Genomic DNA, 8691 nt, shown 5'->3' with positions numbered 1-8691 from the left:
ATGTGTTCCAGGTGGCCATTTTTTTTTTTTGGTTGCTTGTCATTTATGTTTTATCTAAAGCAATGTACAGTGCACAACGTGCTGCTTCAGTCCCCCTGGAGCCATCTTGATTAAGTGTCTTGCTCAAGGGCACAGTGCTGATAGGGGAGCTTTGTGTCTTTCCACTTTTTATGGGTCCGCCTACCTGGGCTCTGTTGTGTTGCCAGTGCAAAATGTGAACCACCGCCACCTTTTCTGTGTTATGACACCACACATCCTCACTGTAATGCCTTTCTCTTTACTCACCCTCCAGAGGTGGCCCCCTTAGAAAAATATAGCTGTGTTTTTCAATTCCTTTCACTTGAAATATAAAACAAGAGGCGGACATGACTCTTCACCACCCTGATGAGTGGTATCTCTGTAAGCTGACATCAATAGACCCTCATTCCCTCCAGTGGTGTACATAAGGAGAGCTTTAAGGACAGGCCTGTGCACGCAGGCTGGGAATGAGTGGGCCTGAAACCCGAGCTTCGTGATGCTCACGGGCCACCTATAGTGTGCAGTCTGGATGCTGCGGGGTTCTTCTCCACTATCACAGCTTATAATCTTCCTCTGCACTGCCTGGAAGTGAAGAACATGTGAATTAGCATGAATTAATGGGTTTTGGAAGAAAAAGGACTGACTACTCATCAGATTCTGCTGTTGTATTATCACTGCACCAGGAGCATCACACCTGGTTTAGACAAACTACACCGTGAGAAAATCTCGACTCACTACATTTTGATTCTTTTTTGCATGCTTTTTGGAGTTTTACTTACTCCAAAAAGGTTTACACTGCAAAAAATGCTTTTCTTAGTATTTTTGTCTGGTTTCCAGTCCAAATATCTGAAAATTCTTAAATCAAGATGCATTTACTAGATAAGTCACATTAAATAAGATATTATGTCTTGTGTCTTGACAGATAATTTAGCTTTTTTTAAGCAAAAACTCACTTTCCCCAGAAAACAAGACATAATATCTTATGGCATTTTACTACTTTAGTAAATGCATCTTGATTTAAGAATTGTCTTAATATTTGGACTGGAAACAAGAAAAAAATACTAAGAAAAGCATTTTTTGTCAGTTCAAATACATTGGACAAATCAATTGGATAAAAACAGTAAATTCAGTTTAGTATACTAAAATAATTGTTTGCATTGTAGTTTAAATAGTTTTAATTATAATTTAGTTACACACAGGGCTTGACATTAACCCCCGCTAACCCGCCAAATGTGGGTGGGTTTCAGCAGATTTAACGCAGTCACTCCTACTATTAACTTTGGCGGGTTGAATTTTATATATACTATACATTTTTCAAATGTAGTCTTTTAAAAAGGTAACTAAGTGCAATGTAGTGTTGTCAAAAATATAGATTTTTTGATGCATAGCCTACTGTATCGATTCTGAAATATATGGAAAGCTTCCAATGCTCATTTTCCACAGAATAGATACACGATACCGGCTGCACTTTCTTTCTCTCTCATTTCTCTGACAGCGAGTTACACACAAACCCGCCTCCCCTCACTCACTCGTTTCATTTGCTCCGGATGAATATTGTTGCTGTTACTTACAGGGCTTGAATTTCGGCGTGTTATTGTGCGTATTGCGCATAATTTTACTCATTTCTGCAGTCACACCCAAAGTGCAGCACATAAAGCCACCTCTCAGTACTAAATTGAGCTCTTTTTCGTTGCTTTTTGTGCTTAAACAGTCAAATACACCAAACAACGTCAAATGCCGGTCTTGGTGAGTATTCACGTAAACACAGTCAGTTGGTTTAAGTGAATGTAAACAGTTGAGAAAGAAAGCTCATGTGTAACAGTATAATGATCCGTGCGTCAGGTCTTAAAGTGACAGCAGCCTAACAAACCTGCTGCCAAATTATGAGATATGTTTTTCGCCATGGAATCAATCTCAAAATTGTGGCCAGTGAAAATGCTGAATGGCTAGCAACTTTGAAAAACCACTAGTCACAGTGTGTCACAGCGTGGTGCAGGCAGAAGAAGATGAAAAGTCAAAAGCTTCAATACAAACTTTTACTTACAATATAATTCCAACAGGTACAGACAGGCAGAATGTACACACACACTAAATATGACTGAGAACAGACAATGACAGACTGAACAGAAGGAAACAAATACAAACACTGATGAACACTGATTAACAGAAAACAGGTGACATAGATGATGATGATGAACTAACACAGGTGACACAGATGAACTGATAAAGCTTGTCAAGGAAACAAATGAGTGGCGGGAAAATAGAATGAAGGAAGACATGTGACTATGAACATACGAACAAACACTGACACGTGACACAGTGGCTGGTGAGCAAAAAAAGTTAATGTCAAGCCCTGGTTTCACAAATAGTCTCATTGTCCATGATGCCGCTTGTTTTACGGAGATGCAGACCTGTGCATCTATTATTGAAAAAATAACAGCTTTTTCTTTATTTTATGACCCTGACTTTTTGAGTTTACAGATATCATAGAAATGAATGGTTAATGTTGTAAATGAATCCTCCATGCTGCCAACTTTCCTGCGTCTGCATTAATAAATCAGCTATTGTTTTCATGGCAAACTCAGTATGCACTCCAAACTCCTACATATGCAAGTAGCTCACTGTTGTGCATTATGCCTTTTCGAGCGAACCACATCATCTCTCTGTGGCTGTTTTAACCTTGTTTTGGAGGTTTGTGAAGATTTCTGTGTGTCTTTGAGGACTGTGGCTTGAGGTTGTGGTTGTATTTAAATGATACTTTGGCTTTATATGTAATTATTAGATTATAGTCAGTCTACCTGTTTCCTTTTATGACTTGCCACATTGTATACATGTTCCAACATTAACTTTCCGCCTTGCCCCCCAATGAGGAATACATTAAGGATATTTACCATAAATATTTCTTACCAACCATGAAACTGTATTTGCATTATTTTTATTAAAAGTATATTTTTGTCCCTATGGTAATTAAATAGTAGCTGTCTTTGCATATAGGTGACAGATGACATTGGATATTGCTTCATTCGCTGCTTCATATGATATCTGCCAGATTAGAGACATATGCAAATGTGTAGATTTTGAATTATACCTTTTTTTTTTTTTTTGGTGGTTTACTGCGAAGAATATTTCACATATATGGAGCCAGCTATTTTTGTCTGTTACAATAGTCAGTGTGTCAGATTATGCGATGTTAACTCTTAAATTCTTGTCATGTTGTGGACAAGAAACATTTCATACTACAGATTGCTTCCCGACCAGTCATCGTTTGCCATCTTTAATGACATGCGTGATGTCATCGCAAAGGTGGAACTAGTGATTGACTTCCGGAAACAAGAGCGTAAGCAAACAATGGCTACCGAAGCGGCATGTTAGCGTAATGCTAATTCCAGTACTCATCGGGTTGCTTCATGGTAGTCCCTCGAGGAAACATCATAAAGGCAGGAGTATTGTTGCCGAAGCTCCTTAAACCTCCATTGCATAATGCCACCCAGGAGCACCAATACCATCATCCCTCTTTCGTTGTGTTTACATGTTTGAAAGCTGTGTACCGAAGAGCTTTTGTGCTCCTTTTGGCTTATTTGGACCGATAAAAACAAAATTAAACATTCTAGTCTTTCTGTCAGGATGTCGAGTCACAGACGCGGTTTACAAATCATTACAAAGCACCACCACGAAACCTTACGTTAAATGGATCGTGCCAAAATCAGGTTGATATTGTGTAGTCTGAACCCGGCATGAAGTTAAAAGTTGCTAGAAAATGTGCAAGTCATGACAGATGTTTTCTTTAGGGTGTGAAATATGAGTGTGGAATATAAACAGCAATCAAACATGATTCTATGTCTGCGTTCTGCGTTCAAATTGTGATGACTTTCAAAAAATCCTTGGATAGATTATAGGATCTCAAACTGGTTACCATAATACTTCCACTAAGATGTGCACTTTCATAAATGAAGAAAGCAGTGCTATTTTGTTAAGCACAGATGCCAGAGGTGATCAGGCTCAGATCGCTCATCCTAAGGCAAGTGTCATGTGACTGAACAAGTGTGACAGAGCACAGACAGCACACCGGATGACCAGCAGCTCTGTAATTACCCCAGTGTGTGCTGGATGAGAGAGAGAGTATGTAATTAGGACCAGGGAAATCTTAATGCATTGTGTGTCGGCTAATGGCACTTCCTCTCTGTGCTCTGCATGGGCATAAATCAAGCGAATCTGTTGCTCTGACACAGTGGGGTGTGCCGTCCTTCACATTGATTAACATTATGAATTCATGCCACTGTGTCTGTCTGCTCCAGCCTCTGGCCCTGGGGAGCAGAGCGGTATATCAGAACAGATGTGAACTCACCCCACTGTCACCCTATATCTTGCAGAGACAAGATCCCTTTTGTTTATGTCACTGAGGGCCTGTGCTTTTACATTCTGTATGTTAAACTGAAATTTCTTGCAGCTGATCACTGTGGGAATGGCATAAGCCGTCTGTGACTCTGCGTTCAACATTCCCTGTGCTTTCATTTTCCAGAAATCCTAGAGCAAATAAATGAGTTCTCTGACAACCATATTTTTGCAAGCTAACCTTCCAGAGCATTACAGTGAATGTGTTGGCTGACATATTGAGCACATATATTCTTGTTATATAATCATATAAACAATAATCATGCTAGGATCTGTTTTCTGATACTGACACTATTGTAATACTGTGTTATACAGTGTCCTAACTACACGCGCCGTGACGCGTGATAAAATCTATCTTTTCCATGTTAATGAGAGTTTTTGTCCTAACCAGCCGCGACGGCGACACGCGACGATTATATTTTAGAAACGGTCTCTATTTTTCTGCGACGTCGCGCTGGAACAACAAACACAAAGTGTGGCGATGATAATCTCAGGTACTGTTTATGTGCTTTATTTAATGTTAAAAGCATGTAATGTGACTTTGAATATCATTTAGTCCTCCAGCTTTGTAGCTGTAAAAGCAACAATTCACCTCAGATCTTGAAATTAAACAAATGGAAACAAGAACGTTCAAACTGTGAACAAACAAGTGTATTCTTTGACAAATATTGTTTTAGTAACTCAGTAGCCTATGTATTTGAATAATGTTTAAATGGTGTAATATTTGTGAATTTGATTATGTAGCTACTTATCCATTTTCTAGCGAGTGCCGTCAAGATTACGCTCTGGTGCCGCGAGACTCCGCCCACACGCTGTTCTGATTGGCTGTGGGTTTTGATTGATTTCGAGGCATCTTGCAGTCGCGTCGTGTCTAGTGTGGACGGACAAATTATTTACCGCTGGAATCGTATCGCATCGTATCTGGTTAGGACATGGTGTTAGGTTGAAAAAGATTAAAACATTTTGGGCTACACACTGAAATAAAACAAGTTTTGCAAGTTTTTGCACTTAGATTTTCACACTTGAATCTAAGTTCCTACATTTGTGTCAGGGGTTGCATTCACCGATCGTTACGCCCTAGAATAACAGAGGAAAAGTTATGTAATATCTCAAGTGTCGGTAAACACAATTGTCTCACGGCCCCAGAGGACCGTTTGGAAGGATTTGTTGATGTATTTGTCACTTTGATATGACTGCCAATTTAGACAACCAGATTACTCCCTGGTTTGGGTCATTCTCATGAGCGCAATCCTTCTCAGTGCGAGGATTACGGAGAAGACACTCGTGGATCAAGAGAATGAAACAGCATTAATTTTCTAATTCGAAAAAGGGTCTGTCAGAATTTAGCAAGCATGAAAACTGGTGGATTATAGCCAGAGCAGAACTGCCGTCACAGGACTTGCATGTGTGAGATTTTCTGGCTTGTTCTTCTGGTGTGATTCATTGCCACATTATTCCAAGCAAGACTTGCTCACATGCACATTACATGACATGAGACCCACATTACCAATTATTAAGCTAATTAACCCACAGTAAAGTAGCTTTATATAAGTCTGATGTGCTGGAAGGAAATATCACCATTTTCCAGTAGATGCCAACCATGCTTGAGTGGAAAGAGGCAGCTGTAGCTCAGTTGCCTCATTTTTTCCTAAGGATGTGCATTGAACCACATTTTGCTAAGAGCAGGTGCTGTTGTCCTCTCAGATGACATTCTTTTAGATTGAAAGCTTGAAGGAAGAAAGAATGAAGAGAAGATGAGAGCAGTGTCACAAACATCTTCCTTGAACTCATGTGGGCATGTGTGAGGTTTGAAGTGAAACTCGAGCCTGTGAATTTGTAGAATTACGTGACATAGTGACAGGACTGTTCAAAAACCAAGAGTCGTGGCTTCAGTTTCGGTTTGTGCATTATGTTACTTGTGCCTATTCTCGTCGTTTGTGCGAGTGTGTGTGTGTGTGTGTGTGTGTGTGTTTGTGATTCAATGCACTGCCCTGAAACTGTAGAGTCTCGTTTCATAGATTGAGTTTACAGCAGTCTAATGGTGCCTTCACGTGCTATGGAAAAGATGATATTTTCCACTTGTGAACTGGTATTTACCAGTGTGTTGTGTTCAAGTGCTTTTGTTGCCGTAATGTAGGTAAAAAAAATTGGACTCACAGATCCAGACCTGTTATTTGGCTAAAACAATTTTAGATTGCTTAAATCAGTAAATCATGGTGTCGCTGGCGTACACTACAGACAAAATACATTCACGTGAGTAAATTGCCTGACCGATCATTACTTGGAGGCTCCTATTGACTGCTAGCTAGCATCTGCTCTGGGTAGGTAACACCAAACCATAACGGTATTTTTTAAAACTGACACTGAGTGTTAACGCATTATATTACAATTGCTAATGACACAACATTTTATAGGCTACAAAAACTATCAGCTAACAGTAGCAAAAAACGTTTAGTTGTGTACAATGCTTATTCACGACTCTTGCGTTGCTCTCCGCCATTTTGAAAAGGTCAAAGGTTATCTCATCTCGGCAACTCATGCATCAAAATATTCTACGAGCTGCCCAGTGGAAAATACCACATGAGTGGGTGTTCATGTGCATTTTCCACGTCGGCTTTTGGTATTTACCATAATTACCATAGCACGTGAAGGCACCATAAGTGATGTTACGCAAGTGACACTCACAAGCACACAAACACAAAAGGTTGCTTTTTTTTTGCCACGCCTGCTGGGTAATATAAGAAAATATATTTTTTTATTTTTTAATATATGTTTTTACTGTTTGTGGAACTGTTATTTCCTTCTTAAATGAAATAGTAATATTTAAAAAAAAATAGATACATGCATGTCACTTTTTAACATTTCTAAATCTACATTTCTGTTGTTGGGAGCAAATAGCCCAGACACTTTTTAACACTTACAGCATCATATGCAGTCTGTCAGTGAAATACAACCTCTTGCAAAAAAAGTAAATACATAACTAAACATGAGGGTTAGGGTTGAAACATGAAAACATCACTATGGCTTATTTTGTTTCCTACCATGAGTCGCTGAAGTTTCCTAAAAATCACTCGTGTTACTTTGGTGTGATCAGTTATGGCAAAGGTCAGACTATCAATCTTACATTGCTTTATTTTATATATACTGTATAAACCACGCACTTCCTAAAAAGTTACCGGCCGACTCAACGAAGCCAGACTTTACTTGGCGAGTGTTCATTTTGGACCTGCACACACAGATTCAGCCACATGCTCACTGCTCACTGTACTGCTGAACGGTGGGTGGCAGCTGGTGAGAACGGATTAACGCTTTATCTTTATTTAGTAACATTTCATTCAGATATTATACGTCCCTTTATTTGGAAAATTTTAGCCCAGAAGCTTGCTTAAATGAAAACTGAATGCATGCAGAGACCAGAAATCTGTGCTTTTGAGGGTGATGCGGTCTTGTTTTTTCTGTAGGTTATTTTTCCCCCCTGGCTTCAGCTTTCCTGCTTTGAAGAGCCCTTCCATCAACCTGAAGTTAAATGAAAAATTATAGATCTATAATTTAATTCTGCCTCATTTTTCTTAGTCAAAACACATGAATTAATAGTCCAAGCACCGTATTTAGAATATACCCAGCAGTCCTGTTCAGGAGTAATTGGTTTCTCTAGGGAAACATGTATGTTTGAGAGGTGGTTCAGGGGCAGTGATGGGAATAACGGCGTTATAAATAAGTAATAAGTTACTTTTTCAGTAACGAGTAATCAAACAAATGACTGTTTCCCCCATTACAACACCATTACCGTTACTGACAAAAGGTTCTGTTTAGGTTATAAAACCAAAATCTAAAAATAACAGGGAACGTTTTGGGAACGTTCTCTTTAGGTTATAAAATAAAACCCAAGAATAACCTGCAGGGAACGTTTCCAGGAAACATCTTTGTTTGACCGGTTGTGAACACGTGTGGCAAACACGCTTAGAATTTGGCTTAAATAACCTCTGATGATGACATTCTCTGTAGGTTATAAAAATAAAACCCCAAAATATTATATTTTATTATTATTATTTATTTTTGGTACATTGTTCAGTATTATATTGAGAGCACTTCTTGATAAACTGTTTACTTTTGTGAGGAAGAAAATACTTCAAGTAGGCTACAGTCTGTCTACCAGTTGTGAAGTTGAGTGACAGTTTTATCATTTAATTTGCACTACAAAGAGTGTATGTATATTTTTTTATTATTATTTATTCCTTTTTGGTACATTTCTTAAGAAGCATAATTTATGTTTATACTTAT

The sequence above is a fragment of the Leuciscus leuciscus genome (assembly GCF_965113295.1).
Source record: "Leuciscus leuciscus genome assembly, chromosome: 14".
NCBI classification, from domain to species: domain Eukaryota; kingdom Metazoa; phylum Chordata; class Actinopteri; order Cypriniformes; family Leuciscidae; genus Leuciscus; species Leuciscus leuciscus.
The sequence above is the reverse complement of the archived record's forward strand: the minus strand, read 5'-3'. Positions refer to the sequence as shown.